This window comes from Talpa occidentalis, unplaced genomic scaffold (genome assembly GCF_014898055.3).
Source record: "Talpa occidentalis isolate TD23 unplaced genomic scaffold, MPIMG_talOcc4v2.1 talOcc4.17, whole genome shotgun sequence".
NCBI lineage: Eukaryota > Metazoa > Chordata > Mammalia > Eulipotyphla > Talpidae > Talpa > Talpa occidentalis.
Window position 1 is genome coordinate 29,863,598 of NW_023601754.1, and position 19,486 is coordinate 29,883,083.

The window sequence follows — 19,486 nt, forward strand, 5'->3', positions numbered from 1 at the left end:
TACTCTCCTCCCTTGACTCTCTTTACTCCCTGACCCTGGATGTTACCTGTTACTCCTGGTGGGCTCTCCTCTTGCTCCGGGGCCCAGGAGGGCCAGGGCCAGGGCAGAGGGCAGAGGGGAGCTCAGACTCTCTTACCTGGGAGACAGCAGCTGACCTGCATGGGCCAGATCTGTGGGCAGCCCTTGGGCAGGTCACTTTCCCTCCCACTCAGTCCCTCCCTGCCTATTCATTTCTACAACCTTGCTCTTTCCCTTTTAAATGCCTCTTCAAAGGTTACAGTCCTTGAAACGGATGCCCTATTTCTGCATGAACTCAGTTTGGGCTTTGCAAAATTGAAAACTATGGCTCGTAGATAGGAAAGAATGGCTCTTAAAATAAATAATTGTATCATGATGCAGTCTTTCTTACCAACACCCTCATGTTCATTTGGCTAGATGTTCTTTGTTCTCCAGCAGGCAAAGTTCCCTCTGGAGGAAAGTGATGGCCAGTGGGTTTCAGAAGTGCGAATCTGTTCTTAGGGGTGCTATCACCCAGATGGATGGTATTCAGACCTTTTGTTTTCCTGTTTTTAAGTAGCAGAACCTTCAGTCTCATGACTGAAGAAAAACCAGAGCAAACCGAATTAGTTGCCAAAGGTTTAAGGTAGCCTGGCCTAGATATTTGTATATCTTTAGGTAATATCCTAATTATTTATCACTTTCACAATGGGGGGGGGGTGTAAGGATGCTGTGCTTTTCTGCCTTGAGTGAGCTCTTCATCTCATAGGTCAAGGTAGAGGGGATGTCTGTGACTTAGCCAAGCACACCTATTCTAAGCAGAACGTTGAGATCACAAGAGACTGTGACCCAGGCTTCTCCATCTGCCTGTTTTCGGGGTAACCAAACTTCTTGGAAGTTCCTGGCGGAGTGATCAGCATGACCAAGTCAAAGGAAAGGATTGCCACATGCATGTCCTAGGAAGTAGCTACTATTTTACTGATTAGCAAAGTTAAGTTCAGAGAGGTTGAGTAACTCACACATGGTCACACAGTAAGTGAAGGGCACACTTGGGATTTGTACCATGGTGATGAGACTTCAGAGCCCACACCCTGCAGTTAGGTTTGCAAACCCTGACTTGATAGAGTTGTAGCAAATCCTACTTCCCCTTTCCACTTCTGCCCCTGCTGTTTGTCCCAGGCCATCCCAATTCTTCTCTTTTCTCCTTCTCCCTGGCCTGGAGAGATGCCTGATCCACTTCTCCTTCTTACTAGGAGCCCCAGGGGCTCCCGACACCCATTCTTACAATTGCTTAAAAGGAAACATTGCTAGCCCAGCCCCTGGCAACCACCCTAGGAAAGATAAGACAAAGTTTCTACCCCAAAAGTTTAAGGAATGTGGAGAAAATGATTTGTTATGTGTGCTTAGTAACACAAAACTCCTGTGGGTGTTTCTGCTTCTGCCAATGGCTGGGTGGCCCCCCTCACCCCCACTGGGGTCACGTGTGCTTATTGGAGGTGGAATTCTTTTAAAGGGAACCGAGTGGGCAACTGCTCCTCCCCATCTTCTTGCGGGCAGAGACGTTGGGCTTCTGCCAACATCAACCCAAGGAGGAAGCCATGTTGGCAGGTAGTTTGCCAAAACCCTGATGCCTCCAAAATAGTGTTTGACCACCAAGGCTGTTTCCCCCACTGCTCCCCACGGCTGCCATTATGAGTCTCCCATCTCATCTCTGGTCAGATGAAGAGAGAGCAGAAAATCTGTTCTAACATCCCTTTCTTTTTTTTTTTTTTTTTAAGATTTTTTCATGTATTTATACAAGAACCGGGGTACAGGCCAGAGTTGCAGGGGATAAGAGGATTCACCAGAGACAGAGCAGGGAACAGAACAGCAGATCTACCGAAATACACTGCTGAGGGGAGCATAGGGCATGACAGGAGAGGTTTGCCACTCCATGTGGGACCCTCGCTGGCTGGCCAGGATTGAACTGTTATAAGACAGGGAGAGGGACAGCCCAAACCCCGCAAACCTGCCTATTCTAAATGGGTTCTGCCATCCGCCGCATCAACACAAAACATATAAGACTTTAATGGGAAGGAACTTTAATAAAACTAGGAACCAATACAGGTAAGGCAAAGAGTCTAGTTTCTAAATGAAGCACCCAAAGTTACCCGTCCCCTCGTGGGTAAAAGTCCATCCAAATGGGATTGGCCCAGAGCAAAGCCCCAAAGCCTGCTAAAAGTCTAAAGCATCTTCCAGTGGGGACCCACAGAAAAGGGTCACAAACAACCGGACAAGCCCAGAAGGAAAAGAGCAAAATCAACATCAAGATAAAAGCTGCCATTGTCACCTCCCCACGGGTCTCACCCACGTCTGTGTCACCCAGTCCACAACCCAAAGACAAGCGCAGTTTCTTCACGTGTCTCTAGGCTCCATGCGCCTCTTCCAGGTCTCCTGGCTCCATCCTGCTTCCTTCCTCAGTCTCTTCTGCAGCTTCTCCTCTTCCTGCTCAGCTCCACCCTTCCTTGGGTGGGGCAGGAAACCTCCCCCTTTCCTGGGGACCACCCTGTTACAGAACCAGCGCTGCAGAGGCTGCAGACAGCTTCATAGTGTGGCACTCAACCGCCTGCGCCACCAGGAGAGGCCCTAACATCCCTTTTTTAACTTGCAATCCTAGCATGTAGAAGGTGGGGTGGGACCCCCACTGAGGCTCAGTGACCTGCACAGTAGCAACCCCAGGTCTAGCGGAGAGGCTGGAAACAATGGGCAGAATCTTCCTGGCAAAATCTTTAACTTAGGCAGGGAGTCAGGAAAGGAGGGAAAACCAGGCAGCTATAGATCTGGGGAGGCAGAAGAGGTGTCCATGCTTTGATAGAACATGAGATCTTGGGGGACAGGTAGAGGTCCCAGACTAGAATGTCAGTTTACTGGTAATGACAGAATTAACCCTAAAGTCTTGTCTTATGGTTCTCTGTTCCTTTCACATCTTCATCCTGTCCATGGCTGATTTTTATCAAGCAAATTATACCATCGCTTTGCTCAGATAACATTTGGTTTATCCCACTGTTCTAGCACAGTCCACCTTGCCTCTGTAGCCAAGACTCATGCTCATTTCTCTCTCCTTTATCTTTCCAGCTCAATTTACCATGAGTTAGCAAGACCCTTGATGGTGGGGACTGCATACCAAGCTTTTGGGAGGCTGCAGCTATAGCTTGGGAGACCCTGGTAGAGATGAGAACTTGAGGATGAGACAGCAGCCTCGCAACATGGGGAGTGCCTAGTGACAGTGGCCAGGGTGAGGGACAGCAGTCAAGGTAAGTCACAGAGCAGAAGCAGGTGTGGGGAGAATGGGTACAGCCAGGTGTGTTATAATTAGCCAGAACTTCCTGGTGGCAAGTGACAGAAACAACCCCATCTGGTTTATTGGAAAGCACTGGAGTTGTCATATATTTGAAGAATTTCTCTCCACACTTGCATTACTCCTGGGCGCCATTTCTTTTATTCCAAAGACACACATCCACTGCCGAGGCACCATTGCAAGGCCTTTTCCTCTGGACGTTACTGAGAAAGTCTCCAGGAAGAATCCAGTTGGGTTGAACCACAAGTATACCTCTGGGCCTCAGTTTTCTCCTAACTTAAGTGGATAGGTGGGTTGTATGATCCCCAGACAGCCACAGGTCCTATTGTTCTAAGGAAAATGTGTTTTTTTCCTATATCCCCAGAACCTAGCACAGGTTGTCACCTGCCACACAGCATGTCTCCTTAAATAGATATAGGATAAGCCTCCTCTTCCCCAATGTCCATCACTGCTCTGACCTGCTGAGAGCTAAGTTCCGCAGCACTTCTCAGGACCCCGAGTTCTGGGTCAGCTACTGGATGGGGAAAAACGTGTGTAATGCAGATCAGGCTGGGGAGACTTCCCTCCAAAGGCATAGCAGCTTGGGCACAGCTGATAGGTTGGCAGGCCAGTGACAGCATTCCTCTCTATCTGGGCCCAGCCTTCCAGGGAGGGTGTGGGCAGGCCTCAGAGAGCTCCTGGCCGACAAGGGGAAGCCCTGGGGAGATAAATCTCAGCATCACATGTGTTCGCTGGGTGAGGCTGAGGGCCCACAGGCACATTCTGTGCCAACAGTCTGCCAGGTCTCCCGTGAACTCATCTCTGACCCTGAAGGAAACCAGGTGGCGATGTCAGATGGGAGTAAGGAAAATGAGCCACTCTATGCTTCAGCCCCATTTCCTTCTGAGGAGGCTGAGAAGGGCTAACGAGGAATTCCGCCATCGGAAAGAACAATAGTAATCATGGGCATTGAGAGGGTCTCCAGGTATGGTGAATATGCTGGAGTCCCCATGACTGTTGTCGATTGTCATTGGCTGTTTTGGGGCTGGCTCACTGCCATCTTGCTGCTGATGGGGAGTGAGCGCCCATGCGTGCTGCTTCAGGGATCTAAGCGTGGCTGGGTAAAGGCTCTGTTTGTTCCTACCAGTCAGAGCAGATCTGGCCTGTTTTGGGGCTTTCTGCTTTGCTCTGGCTTTTGGCCGTCAGATCCGTGTCAGGTAGTCTGGTTGGGCCGTTCTTTGCCCAAGTCCTGGCAAGGCTACTTCCAAACTCTGTTTCCCCAGGTTTAATCCAACATAGACATTTTGATCCAGTAGAGATAGGGGCTCTCTTCCCCTATAAAGTTTTCCTTCCAGGTCCCAACCCCCTGCCCCTCTCTTGGAATCCTGTAGGGGCTCTGGAACTCTACCATACTTTTCAGGGAACTGAACTAAAACAAAAAATGGATTTTGAAAGAACAACCAAAGGGAAGAAATCTCATACAAAGGAAGTGCTTGTTGTCAAATGTGGTGAAAGGCTTTGTTCACATAACTGCTATTTGTAGATTTTTTGGTAGGGGGCAGGGATGGGAGGCTGAACCATCAACATAGAAATAACTAACCCAAATGAGACATTCCAGGGAAATGAGACACATTAACTTTTCCTTTAATATCGGAAATAGGAAAAAAAAAAAAAAAGTTCCACCAGCAGACACAGGAGTGTGTTACTGTAGCAGGGCCACAGCCTCCCCCAGGCAGGCACTGATCTGAGGTTTAGAATCCAAATCCGGGCAGTCATGGGCAGGCCCACCATCCCGGGCAAGAAGAAAGGGGGGTCTCATCTGTAAAGTCACTTGTTTAACAGCCAAAGTGGAAGCCGGGTTTAGACATAGTGGCTATGGGGACTGTCTCTGAGGATCAGGCACCCTCAACAAAGCACTGAGAAGTGAGAAGCCCAGAAGTGACCAGGAATCAGGTTCTTGCCCTCATCCTGATCATGTGGGATGAGTAAGTGCGACGTTAGGGGATGTAAGTGGCTTTCCTGAGTCCTCTACCACCTCAGCGTGCCGGCTCTCACTCCTTGGCTCTCCTGGGCCCTCAGGGAAGTCAGTTCATCTCTGCCTCTCCTTACTTCCTGGAGGCTCAAGCCAGGATTTGCTGGACCCTCTGAGGACTTAAAAGGAGAGTTCAGGGAGGCCTGTGCAGCACCCCCTCTTCTAGGGGACTGCCTTCAGCTACCCCAGCTCCTGTCTGCAGCCTCTTCCTCAATTTACGGACACTAATCATTTCCCATGCAATTGAACAACTTAATAAGCTGCGAAAATTTGATAAGACAATTTAATTGTCAGCTTTTACGTATCTGCTCGATATAGCAGGGTTTCTCGGGAAGGTGAGCAGGAAGTGTGAGCAGAGACACTTAATTAGAGAACAGAAACAATGGAGCTAGATTAGAGACCACCAGCCCCCACAAATTCTCTACCGCCCTCCACTCCCATCAGATGGGCCCTTTCTGCAAACTTTACCACTGCTGCCTCTGGAGGGTGACAAAATAAAGACACAGGTCTCACCTCCTGCTGTGGATATGACAAGGTAGTTAGGTTTGCATAGGGCAGTTCTGAACGATTACAAGGGAGCTATATTTTTTTTAAAAAGACTATTATTATATTATTTTTTATTGAGTAATGATGGTTTTCAACACTGTATGTAATTTAGAGGAATAGGTTCACACCTTTCAGATGTTACATACCACCAAGGCCCCGCCATCATCCTCTACCATCGCCCACAGGACCCCCTCACCCTTTTGCCCCCACCCCCATCCTGCCCTCTGGTTGCCTCAATTCTCCAGTCAGATTTCTAAGGTTTGTTTTGGCTTAGTCTCAGTTCCTTTGTTTTGTTTCTCTGTATTCCACACGAGTGGAACCATCTGGTATTTGTCTTTCTCCTTCTCACGTATTTTGCTTAGCATCATCCCCTCCAGTCCCATCAATGTTGTTGCAATGGCAATATTTCATCTTTTTTTTTTTAATAGCTGAGTAGTATTCCATTGTGTATCAAGGGAGCTTGTTTTTCGGGGGAGAAGTGGGTGGGTGTGTTGGGAAGAATTAGCCTGCCTGTGTGGTCACAGCTCAAGGGAGGGGAGATGTCCGCCTCTACAGGAATGTGGCAGCTGGATCCTGAGGGGCCGTCTGTAAACCTTGGCGTTACTCATGACTTTTCAGTGGGGTTTTGTCTTGTCCCGTGTTCAGGGGTGACTTAATTGCAATTTGGGTAATGCTGCATCATGAGACATGTACACTGATTTTAGGTCATACGTCCTCATTTAAAAAATTTTTTTTTAAAGATTTATTTATTTATGCATACAAGAACTGGGGTACAGGCCAGAGGTGAAGGGGATGAGAGGATTTACCAGAGACAGAGTGGGGAGCAGAATGGGAGGATCTGCTGAAATGCACTGCTGAGGGGAGCAGCAGCGGGCAAGACAGGAGAGGTCTGCTGCACCATGTGGGTAGCTCCCCGGCCCGGGATTGAACTCCTGCTGCAGTGGCTGCGGATAGCTTCATAGGTTGCGTCTTAACCCCTCCCGCCACCAGGGAGGCCCTGACATGTATTTTATGCCCTAAAGTCCCTGTCAACATAGGGACTCCCTTCCTCCCTTTCTTGGTTCTTCCTCTCTCTCACCTGTTAGTCTTCTTCCCTCTTCAGTCTCTTGCATACAAATTCCCCTCTTAGTGTTGACCTGGACAGCCTGACCTAAGACACAACTGTGTATCTGACATTTGCCTGCCCCTCTGGAGTCCTGCATCCTGTCCTTTGCTCCATGTGGTTGGTTTATCCCCCTAACCAGACTATGAGTGTGGAAACATCCAGCTTGGAATTCTGAGAGATCTCAAAAACAGTCAAATAGCACATGAGCCAGATGGATCTCTGAGGTTAATTCCTTAGCCTTTCCGGAGCAATTTCATTGTAAAGTGGGGAGAGCGAAAGGGAGTGTTGCTGGGCGAGGTCACATCCATCAAACACTAGCACCAAGCCTGGGCCGAGTGCCCCATGTGGTGGGTGTCACTGCTGGCATCCAACACCTGGCCTCACCTTGGCTCCTGGTTGGGGGCCAGCTGGGCCCCATCATTGGGGTTCAGAAACAAGGTCCCTTCCATTGGATGTTCTTGTCAAAGCAGAGCCAAGCCAAGTGTTCAGTGCACTCTAAGGACATATTAAATGTAGTAAAAAAAAATTTTTTTTTGGTATGAAATTGAAGAGAATGTTGTTGGAGAGAACACTAGCCTGCCGCCATCACAAAGACCATTTCAGGATTTTGCTGCAACATGCCCTGCTGGCCAGCCTGCTCTCTCTCAGCCCCCCTTTCATTTGGGAGACAACTTTGCTAAAGCATTTCACAAGCACTGTGGGGTGGGGGAGGGAGGAAGGAAGGAGGGAGAGAGACAACAAAATGTGGCAAATGGGGAGAGAAGCGCCTCTGTGGCATTCCCCAGGCACCCACATTAAGGGCCTGATTAACTTAAAATATTTCCCAGCTTCTGAAGCACTTGATTAAAGTCAATTGGGGGGAAAGAAGATAAGCTCTACAAGGGCTAATTTGAGGCTTAGAAAACTTGAATATGTCTAAATCTCAAAGGGTTGGTGAAGTGATGCCCAGTAGTTGCTGGGTCTCAGGGGGCACTTTAACATTCTGGAAGAGGATCTGGGGTGCCCCCCATCCGCCACCACAGCTCCCTGGCCCACCCTTCCCCTTTATGCCCACCTGGCTTGGGAAACTTGCTCTCCCTCCCACCTTCTCTTTTCTTCCACTTGCGAGGGCTTAGATGATTTTCCCTTTTGAAGACCCAGAAATACATGACTTTGGATTCAGAACACAGCTACTGTTGCCTTCTTCCTCCCCTAGATGCCTGCAAAAATCAAAGTGGGGCTTTATTGCTGAGGTCCCCTGGCGTCCTCTTGATGTGTTAATGGGTCACACTTGCTGCCCCGCTGTCCCTGCTGCCAGGGACACTATTATATGGGCAGATCTCTTCCTTCCCCTCAGATCGGGTGGCAGGCGCCAGGCAGGGAGCAGTTGGTTTTCCAGTCAGGAACCATGCCAGGCTAACTTTTGATCTTTGACAGGGAATTTCCTGCAAAGATGTAGACAGAGAGGGGCTCACATCAGGCTGCCCTGCCGAGCTGCAGTGGGAGGAGCCTCTCATTGCCACTGCAGGGCCAGCGAGTTTTCTGCAGATGCATCAGGCTGGGCTCAACACCACACCCTGTACTAGCTCACGCCCCTGCCAGGGGTCTCACCTGGCATGACTGCTTCTCCGCTCAGGGACGCACAAAGCTGATTCAAGGTGACATCTGGGCTGAGTCAGAGTCTGGGAGCTGGGGGAGAAATTGGATGCGAGAGCATTCAGAGAACTGGCAGAGTTCAGCTCCTTGTGGGTGGAGGGCTGGGGTCCTGTTTCCTTTCTGGTAACCTCTGGGGGAATCTCTGGGCAATTAAGACTGTTTGCATTTCCTGTCAAGTGGCTGCCTGCAGCTTCCAACCAGCAAAGCCAGGTCAAATCCTCTTGTGCTTTGAATCTCACAGATGGCCTCTTCTGTTACTAGTGGAAGAAAGCTCTGCTTTTAAGTATTCACTGTATGGGTGAAACCCACCTGATAATCTGTTTTTAAGGTCATTTGACCTGAGTCTTGATTTACGTCTGAACAGTCCCTCATGGTAGTGCTTGGATTAGTGTTTGATGGATTAACTTGAGGGTGGGAATCTTGGGGGAGGGGGAGATTCTCCCTATGACTGTGATCTGGTTATGGCCAGGGAACCCAGTCTCCCCCTTCCATTCTGTCTGGTCCCAAGGGAGGGAGGAAGGTACCAGGGAAACTTGGTGAATGGGAACAGAGCTACCAGCTTCTCATTCTCAGCAGCGTCTGCACAGTAGTTCAAAGAAGAACTGCGAGGAGGTAGGCAAGGTGGCAAGTTTTGAGATGGCAAGGTGGCAAGCTCTTTTGCAATCATCATTTCTTTTCTTTTCTTCCATGGCCCCCCAAAGGACCAAATAGGAGCTCTCCACAGTGCACACAGAAAATCATGGCTACTTTTTATAAAACTTAACATTGAAAGGCATCATTATTTCATATTTATTGTATAAATGTATTAAAATGAAGAATTGGTGACCTCCAATCCCATGTGGCATTTTGCAAGCAATGCTTGCTCAGTCTTCCAAAACCCTTCAGACATCTTTGATGTCACAGCCATCTCCCTAAACAGTGGTTCTGGATTTGAAGTCTCAAAGCACATTTCTGTTCATTCCTCCAACACTTCACCTGCACGCTGTCTGGGGTCTGACCGAGGGACTCCCTGTTTTGGCAAATGTGACCCGGGAGTACAACGCAGTGGGTGATGGAGGAGCAGACACAGCCCGGAATCATTGTGTTTGGGACTGTGGTTTTCACTGAGCTCCTTTATTCCCAGGAAGCAGGTAGTGAGGGTATAAGATCTCCTTCTCCTTCCCTTCTCTCCATTTCAGCATTATTGTGCTTAGCAAGGAATTCATTTTTACACAGACATACCAATCAACAAGTACAGGCTTCTTGCTGTTGAATTGAGGCTTCTTCCTATTCTGGTTCAGAATTAGAATAGTTTGAAAAAAGGAGGCACAGCTAGAGGATCCTTACTTTCGGGATATTGAAATGTATTATGAGAAGAGCAATTAAAGTAGTTTGGCACTGGTGTGAGAAACCACCAACAGATCAATGGAATAGATACTCCTGTAAACTCAAACTTGGTATAGATTGACAAGGCTTCAGAATGAAAACTGAGGCATGTAGTTCAACAAATTATATTTGAAATTTTGCTATTGGAAAGGAATATCAAATCAGATAGATCCTCATCTTTTACCAAATCCCCCAAATATTAAAAATTGAACCATCTCCCACTCAATATACTCTATACAATTTAAAGACCAGCAACAAACTATGTAAACTCCCCACACCTTTGTCAGGTAAAGCTTCAAAATCTTTACTATAAACCAAGAGGTCTTGTACAACATGAAAAACTAGCAAAGGAACCACAGGTCAAGTCCCAGTAACTGTCATTTTAGCAAATAATCAGGAGAACAAATGCCTGCAGACAGCTGTGCTCCCTGCAGTACACCACCTAGAAGAACAAAATGTTGCCAAAATACCTCAGAGATAGTCAACCAGTGGGGGGTGGTTGAACAAGCTGACATAAGTTTCCACGTTTCTGGGCAGTGGTATTCCATGATGGGATCCAATGTGAAGTTTCATTTTTAAACAATGTACAACTCAGTTTGTTCTATAAAAGTCCCTGCTTGTGCCCTGCACACACAAGGCTAACAGTGGAACTCAGCGTGATGAAATCAGAGACTACTTCTGCATTTTATTTTATATTTTGTTTGTTTTCCAACTTTCCATGTAAGTTATTTTAATGAATCAATAATTGTTATGTTGGTGTCTAAAACGCTGAGGACACCATGGGAGTGAGTAGTTACAGGCAGTGTTTATTAGAAAAAAATCACAATATTGTAAAGATTTAACTCCTCTTTAGTCTATTAATAAATCTGTCTATGAACCCAATGAATTGCAATGAAAACATTAAGGGTTTCACTTTCAAAATGTGACAAAAGGATTTGAAAGTTACCTGGGAAGGTAAGGAATGTGCAAAAAGAGGGACATTTCTGTAAAAAATAGTAATAAAGGGAGAGTGGTGCCAGCAGATCTTCAACTTTATCATAAAACTGCAATAATCAGAATGCTTGGTTTCAGGAACAAATCAACAGGATGGATCCCCCAGATATACTAACAACACCCAAAGAAATTTTAGCACAAGTTGAAAAACCCCAAAACTTCAAATAAAGTCTTGGAGTCAGAAAGATGAATTATTTCACAAATGGGACTGTTGGTTAGTCATTTTGCAAAAAATAATAGGAAATTAAATTGGCATTTCTTTGAACTCTTAGGTCAAGATGGTGCCTTTCCTGGGTGAGAGCCCAGCAGGGCTGCCCAACAGGATTAGACTAGCGCCCCTGCTGTACCTCTGAAGTCCTACAAGACCTGACCTTCCATCTGCCACACCGTGCAAGCTCACTCCTCTGTGGGCTCAGGGAGCTCCTTCTACTCCTCCCCTGGTGCTCCCCTGCTCGGTGCTCTTCCCAGGCTCTTCCATGGCGGCCTTCTCATTGAGCTCAGCCATTTCCTCCTTAGCGGACACTCCCTTTCCTGTCTGCTTTCACTTTCACCTGCTTTCTTTTCTCCATAGAATGCTTGCCATTCTCTAAAATCATTTATCCCTCCGTTGGCATTTCGTGGTGGGTCCGTCATCCTGACACTGGAGTGCAGCTGTCTTCTCTGTCTTGCTGTTCACCACTGCAACCTGGGTGCCAGGACCAAAGAGGGCTCAGTGAATAGGCTCCTCAATGAGTGACCTCAGGCATGAGTAGGAAATGGGAGGTAAGTACCTTTGTAAGCTGCCCAGAGAAATGAAAAGCCATAGGGGAAGGAGATGAAAAATCTGAGTGAATCCAAGTATTAAATAACTAGCGGAGACCGACAGTGTTTCGGTTCACTGAAAGTGCTGGGGCTGCAATGGTGAGCCAGGCAGACGAGGGCCTGCCCTCATGGAAACTACATTTTGGAGGGCTGAACAGGTGGAAGTAAGGAGAGAATTCCCTATACACTGTGAGAAATAAGCCAGAGAGACAGACAAGGAGCTGAGCCGGAAGCACAGAGGAAGCCTGCCTGGTGATGGAGCGTGCCTCTCTGAGAAGGTGACATTTAAGCTGAGACCTGACAGAACAATTTCCTCTCTTAGGTAGCTGTATACAGGAGGACAGAATATTCTGGAAGGAGAGAAGGTAACAAAGATCTTATAGGGGAAAAAGCCTAGGTACCCTGGGTCACAACAGGTAAGGGGAGGCTGTGGTACTAGCTGGGGAAACAGGCAGCTTCAGGACCAAAGAGGGTCTCCTGGTTCATGGCAAATTGTGCAATTTATTCCAAGAGGGGTGGAAACCCATGGGAGGCTTTTAAGCAAGGGAGCAACAAGAGCTAGTTTCAATTTTTAGAAGATCATAGTTGGTGCCAGAATAGAAATCACAGGATCAATTAGAAGGTCATCATATTATATATATATATATATATATATGTTGGGAAAGTCATGACATATTTTTTCTTTGAAAAACATAGGGAAAAATGTGTCATGACTTTCCAACAACCCAATATATCATGATAAAGAAATGGAATTAACAATAAATCAGGAAAAAAAAATCATCCCATTTCATCCCAGGCTGTTTTTCTGAATTTATGAAAGGGTTATACAAAGTCATATAAAAAATTAAAAATGGGTAGACTATAAAGAGGCAGTTAGTATGGGAACTCCCACTCCTTCACCCTGTCTCCCTTCCCCTCTTTGCCCTTCCTCCCTCCTACTCTCACATACATCCCTTCTATTTTTTTTTTTTAAACTAAGTACTTTGGACATCTTTTTTTCAAGATTTATTTATTTATACAAGAACTGGGGTTCAGTCAGATGCACGGGAGGGTGAGAGAATTCACCAGAGACAGAGCGGGGAGCAGAACAGGCAGATAGACTGAAGACATTGCTGAGGGGAGCAGCAGATGAGGCAGGAGAGGTCTGCTGTGCCATGTAGGAATCTCCCTGCCAGCTGGGAATTGAACCCATGCTTCAGAGGCTGAGGACAGCTTCACAGCGCCACCGGGGAGGCCCCCACCCCTTCTTCTAAAGAAAGCAGCTCAGCTTAAGTGAAAAGAGGTTCACTATTAGTCATAATAAAAGAGATACAAATCAAAATAATAACAAGGTTCCTTTTTTCACTTGTCAGATTGCTAATATTCAGGTTGTCTGTTTTCCAGAGTTGACTAGCGCTGGGGCCAAAGGGCCCTCCCATATGGGGTTAGAAGGGGTGGGGGCTGTTAGTGTGATCTTTTGGACTCCAGTTTAACCGCATTTTTCAAAAGTTCAGACCCACACGCTGTCTGACCCAGCAATTTCAGGTCTGCGTGTATCCACTAAGGTGATGCAGCTAGCCTGCTCCTCAGGTCGTGTTCCAGGCACTCTTACAAATGGAAACAGTCCCAACAAATAACCATCCACAGGGATCTGGTTAAATAATTTCTGGTTTATCCATCAAGGAAACTTTCTTCCATAAAAATAATGAGGTGATCTCTATGTACTGCTGTGTAACCTTGGCCAAGTGCACTGTTACATGAAAAAAATTAAAAAGCAAGGCGTAGAATAGTGGAAAAGACACACTCACCTATTGTCATTTGTAGAGAATACAGTTCTGGAAGGGTCTATGGAAACAGTTTTATAAATGGGTTGCTTTAGGGAGACTTACCGATCCTTTTATACTCTTTGGGGTGTTTGGGTTTTTAAAGTAGACTTTATAAGTATAACAAATATTTGTTATACTTCGCTAAATTTAACAAAAGTATGTTAAAAAAAAAAAAAAAAAAACAAAAGGTTAGCAATCATTATCCCAGGCACAGAAATGGCCATGAGCCCTGATAATGAAGAGTAGAGATGATTAAGAACACCTTGCTTTTGCAGGAAGAGGCGCCATTTGCAAACTGAGGTCTTCGGACACAGCCTCATTGAATTCTCAGCAGCACAGTCCATCACCCCCATGTTACTGACCACACACAGAGCCCCATGTTAGGGGAGCTCGGGGTCTGTGTCACTGTTACTCCCTGCGTACAGGGTTTTTCTCTATTCTCATGATCAAACTGGAAGGGAATAGTTGACAAAGGCAAGTCTTCTGTTTGCCAGTGCTGCCAATAATGGCAGGAGTTATGAATGGCTAATTCATTGCAGCCCACCCTGTCGTCTGCTGTGTGACCTTGGCTGAGTCGCTTCCACTTTGTGGTGCCTCTCAAATTTAATCTCTCCCGGCTATATATATCTTTGATTTATGCCAATTGTCTAGCCGAGGTAATTGAATTTTCAGGGCGGTGCATCATAACTCATTCCCAAAAGTTTGAAACACAGGTTCATGGACAACATGGAAAGAATTGGGGTCGTGAGCAACTCTGTAAATCACCTGTTGTACAGAGCACAGGGTCCCGCCCTTGGGCGGACTGTTAGGGAAGGAGCAGGAGGCAGGGCCGGCCTGGCTTCCCTCTGCTCCGGTCCAGTCTTCCCTTCGCAGGACCCTGGCTCTCCTCCAGAGCCCGGTGCTCACTGGGTTCCCCACGTATGTTGCTATCACCCCATCTTCTTGCGGCAGCAGCTGTTTTCCCTCTCATGTCTGGAGCCCACAGCGGACTCGAAACTTTGTGTGTGTTGACAGATGAACCAATACCAAGCCCGGCTCATGGGCTTGTGCTGCTGTGCAGGACGTCTTGTCTGAATGGTAGATTTTGGAGTCTTAAGACTTCTGGACTCTTAGAAGCATAGGGTGGTGACAGAAGGAAGGATAAAGGTGTAGAAATGGAGTAGAGGCAGCATGGGTGTTAAATCTGTGAGCTACAGAAAGACACCCTGGGTTTGGGTGGTCCTGCTTAATTGGGGTTGCATGGTCAGTGCTGCGGTGTGGATAGGGTTCTCCTGCCCCTGCAAGGCTGCTCAGTGCTCCCTCCCCATGCCAGTATCTGCATCTCTGTGCCCAAGGGTTCGCCTCCCACAGCTGCAGAGAGGGCACTGCCTGTAGAGTAGGGGGGAGGCTCCAGGAATGAGCTCTTCCTTCCTCCACACAACAGCTCTGAGCCAACTGCTCTAGGAATTAATATTCATTTGAATCACATGAAATGACTATTTCTGTAGGTCAAAAATAATTGAGTAGTGGCAATTTTGTATGGTTCAATCTAACAGAAATTCCCAAACTCCCTTGTCCTTCAGGTGGGGATATTTGTCAGGGGGTAGTCTGTCCACTCCCCATGGTCTCTCCACTGGATTGTTCTAATTACTGCATTGTAGCTGGCTTAACACCCTTTGTTGTTTGAGGTCCTTTCCTGTATGACTTCCTCACATCTCTATGGATATTTCCTAGATCACTGGCCAAATTCACCATGTGGACTTCCATTTTGGTCTCTGGGTTTGCCGCTGTAACCTAATCCTTTCAGCGTGTCCTATTTGTAGAATGGCCTTGTTGTCAAGATTAAATGCACCTGGCACACATACATGCAAACTGGTATCAGCTGTTAATGATTCTCAAGTCCAACAGTTACTACTACTCTAAAAAGAAGCCCAGAGAGGGGAGGGGGCTTCTCAGTGTCACTTCCTAGGTTAGTGTGACCATCTCATTTTTGACTAAGCCCAGGGAACGTGATACCAAAGCAGACAGAGTGCTGGGTGGCCCCTTCCCCACTTTTCTGGAGCATGATGGGATGTATGGGGTGACTAGTCAGGACTCTCCGTGTGCAGACCTGCCCAGATGCACCAGGTGTTCCTGTGCCGGTGCACAAGTCTTTGCTGTCCATGGCGCGGGCACATGGAAGGGTGGACTGCCCAGACCATGGCCACAGACAGAACTGGGCGGGAGTCAAGAGTCTTGGTCCCGATGTCACATTTGCCCCTAAGATTCTACCCAGGCTGAGCTGCTGTTGTCCAAATGGCAGAATTGGGTGGAAGCCTCGTCAAATGTCAGCTTCAAACCAGTTGGAGAAACGAGGCAGATGAGCATTTTGAAGCAGTCTCTGATCCAGTAGAACTTTGGATTCAATCCCTCATGAAAAGATATCGCGGGCCTCCCTGGTGGCGCAGCGGTTGAGCGCTGGGTTGCGAAGCTGCCCGCGGCCTCTGCGGCGCCGGTTCAATCCCCGGCTGCTCCCCGGCCACCGGAGGAGGGTCCCGCATGGCGCGCAGACCTCTCCTGCCGCCCACTGCTCCCCTCAGCAGTGTATTTCGGTCCTTCTGCCTGCTCTGCTCCCCGCTCTGGCTCTGGTGAATTCTCTCACCCTCCCGCGCTTCTGACTGTACCCAGTGCATGTATAAATAAATAAATCTTAAAAAAAAAAAAAAAACAAAAAACTCATTGTAGATCATTCCAGGTTCTAGATCTATGAGCAGTTCTCCTGAGGGCACAAACTGGGTCTTCTCTCTCCGCTCTCCACCCCATTGTGTTCTAGATACGCCAGGTAGGAAAAGGGTGTGGGGTAAGTAGGGGGGGGCGAAGCTGAGGCTTTTCCATCTTCCCACTGCACATGCGCACTCGGCCAAACGACGTGGCGTGCGTGTGTGGCGCGGCGTGCGTACGTGGCGTGCGTGCTGTGTCGCCGCGCGGTGCAGTGAAGTGGGGGGCGGGGGAGTGGAGTGGAGTGGGCGGAGGAGTGCGGCGGCGAGTGGCAGAGCCTTCGGAGCACGGTGACGCCTGAAAGCGGAAACAGGGCGGCCAGAACCGGTAATGGACCCACGCGGTGGGGGTGGGTTGCGCGACAGGGAACTTGGAGACAGGTGGTGGTATCCTGTGAAGTTCCTTGTGAATAGTTTCCTCGCCGTATTGGATGGCGTCATGGACTATGCTGAGGGACTTGGATTCTGGCCCTGGCTGTGCACTAAGTTGGTGGCAGCCCTCACACGTGAAGCCAGCCTCCTCTCTGTATGTTGGGAATTATAATGTGTCCCTCAGGTGATCCTTTCAGGAAAGATGGCTTAGGCAGCCAGAAACCAAATTCATCCTATCAGCTGCTCTGCCACCACCTCCTTATTGCTGGCCAAAGGCCAGAACCAGAATCCAATTTTTTTTTTTTTTAAAAAAAGGATGATAACTTCATTTAATTACATAGTGTTCATTCAACCACTGATAATACAACCCATCTCTTAAAGAGTTGAAGAAATGGGTATATTCAGAATTTAATTGACTGGACCAAGATAGTTAGGAGAAAAAGAATGGTGGACCAAAGGTGTAGAAGAGGCAGGAAAACGAATAGTAGAAAAGGGGAATTATTTTGAATTATGTTTGTCAATTACTACTGCAAAGTGGTAGATTGAAGAAGCTTAATTTTGACATTAAAATGAAATATGTAAAAGATAGGGCAATCCAGAATAATAGGCTATGAATTTCTTTTAATATAATTTTTTTTTATTTTTATATTCCCCATACAATTGCGACCCCCTTATTTTGACCCCCAGAATCCAAATTCTAGGGGATATTACAAGCTTGGGTAGGATCTGGGCCAGTGCTATTGTCTGAGAGGCAACATTTCCCAAAACTTATTCTAGAGAGCAACATTTATTAGGTATTTATCATTAAAAGGTTCTGTGGTGATTAGTATGGCAGCTGCAAAAAATGCTAACTCACTTTTAGGTCAATTAAATTTAATCCAATGTTGATGTGCCAAGATTTTATCATATGAAAGCCTGGCACTAGGCACATGGATGCAGAAAGAATCATGCATGAGCCTGACTGGAAGGGGATCAGCATTTAGTTGGGGAGACAGCTGGTAAACTCATTACTACTATAAATGTGTGAAGAGAAAGAACGAAGTTCTATATGGGGATAGGGCTAGCATGGGGGAAGTAGTCATCAAATCTGGTTGGGAGAGAAGGTCTCATACATGTCAGTTTTTTTAAGGTTGGATTAATTTGCCTGGTGGTGTGAGGACTCACGAGACTTTTATAGCAAGCACAATGCCATAGATAAGGCACAAAGGCTTGAGCAGCATGCATGAGCTGTTTGGGGAGCAATATGACATTTGACAAGTTTAAATGGATAGTTCCTGAGACCAGGCTACATCACTTGGTAGGGCTTCATAGCCACATTCTCTCTGTATATTATTATGAAAAATAGAAACTGAGTGTGTGGCTCCATTGACCCTTTGGAATCACCATGATCAAACGTAGACAGCCGCCCAGATTGTCTAAGTCACCAAGGAGAAGATGCTACTGAAATGTGGCAGGTAGGAGACAGCCAGGCTGATAGAGGTGACAGGCACGGGAGATGCTGACAGTGATGGGAATGCTCTACTTCGGTGCTGTGATGCTAGCAGGGCTGGATTCACAAAGCCTACCTTCTGGAACAGCTCCTTGCAAACCTGAATGTGCATACATGTCTCCTGGGGATCTTATGGAGGCTTGAGGTTCTGCATTTCTAACAAGCTCCCAGGTGCCATCCAGGCTGCTGGTTCTCAGACCTCACTTTAAGTTATGAATCTTTACAGTAGGAGTTGGCAAACTATGGCCTGCTACTTTTTTTTTTTTTTTTTTTTTTTTTGGTTATTAGTGCTTAATTGTAAAACAGCGATATCCTTGTTTGTTGCGTGGAGCTGCTCTCACATTACCAGGTAGGAGCTGAGTAGTCATGACAGAGACTATATTGCTGAAAAGCTATCCCCCCCACCCATTTCTGGCTCTTTACAGAAAAGAGATGACCTCTGCTCTAAGGTAGTGGTCCCTGAACTTGGCTTTATAATAAATTGCTTTGGGGACATTTTCCATCATCCCAAGGCCCAGAACACACCAAAACCAATTATTAATATTTGGAGGTGGACTGCAGGCACTGGTACTTTTTATGATCCCCAGGTGATTTTAATATGCAACCAAGATTAAGAAGCATTGATAGGCCATTGTGGTTAGGCTTCATATTATGTCTGCAATTCAAAAACATGCCACCAGGAGGCAATAGAACTCATTAGACTACGCACAAGAACCGTTAGGTGTGACTCTCTGGATAATCACACTGGCGCTGGCCACCACCATGCTCAAGCACAATTAGAACATCGATTAAAACTGAGAAATCACTCATCAGTGATCAGCTAATATAAGCCACTTGCCTTATGCAGTTCAGGGGAGCATATGGACTGTGGGCCTCAGAACATGGCACAAAACTAACTGCTGTAGACCATTTACAATTGACTGTCTGGTGGGAATTGCTTTTGGCTAGAACCTTATCTTTTCCAGTCCTGGCTGTTCTCATCTGAATTTTGCCCCTGGAATCTCTGTCAGGATTTCCATTCCATATGTGGTATGCGCTGTGGCTCAAATTAAACCATTCATAAGTATAACTAGCATCTGTGTGGCTTGCCTCAGCTTATAAGGGACTTTCACAGTCATTATATCACTCAGATCCTCACAAAACCCTGTGTGTAGAATTTATTTGTGGTGTTTATTTGCATTTTACAGGTAAGGTAACAGAGACTCATTGATATTTTCTAGAACTAGTGAGTGTGGGAGGTGTCATCTTCTGTCAGTGATGTCAATGATTAACTCCTAATTTGAAGAAAAGTTCAC

At 46.9% G+C, this 19,486-nt stretch overlaps 1 long non-coding RNA gene across 2 annotated transcripts in view; it reads left to right on the forward strand.

Annotated features, from left to right (window-relative positions):
* The first annotated feature begins 11,523 nt into the window (after positions 1–11,523).
* The window catches only part of LOC119249233 (uncharacterized), a 166,457-nt gene continuing 158,494 nt past the window's right edge, over positions 11,524–19,486 (forward strand). For both annotated transcript variants that reach the window (XR_008552474.1, XR_005126104.2), the window contains exon 1: positions 11,524–11,751. This is a non-coding gene — a long non-coding RNA (uncharacterized LOC119249233). The remainder of the gene's footprint in view (positions 11,752–19,486) is intronic.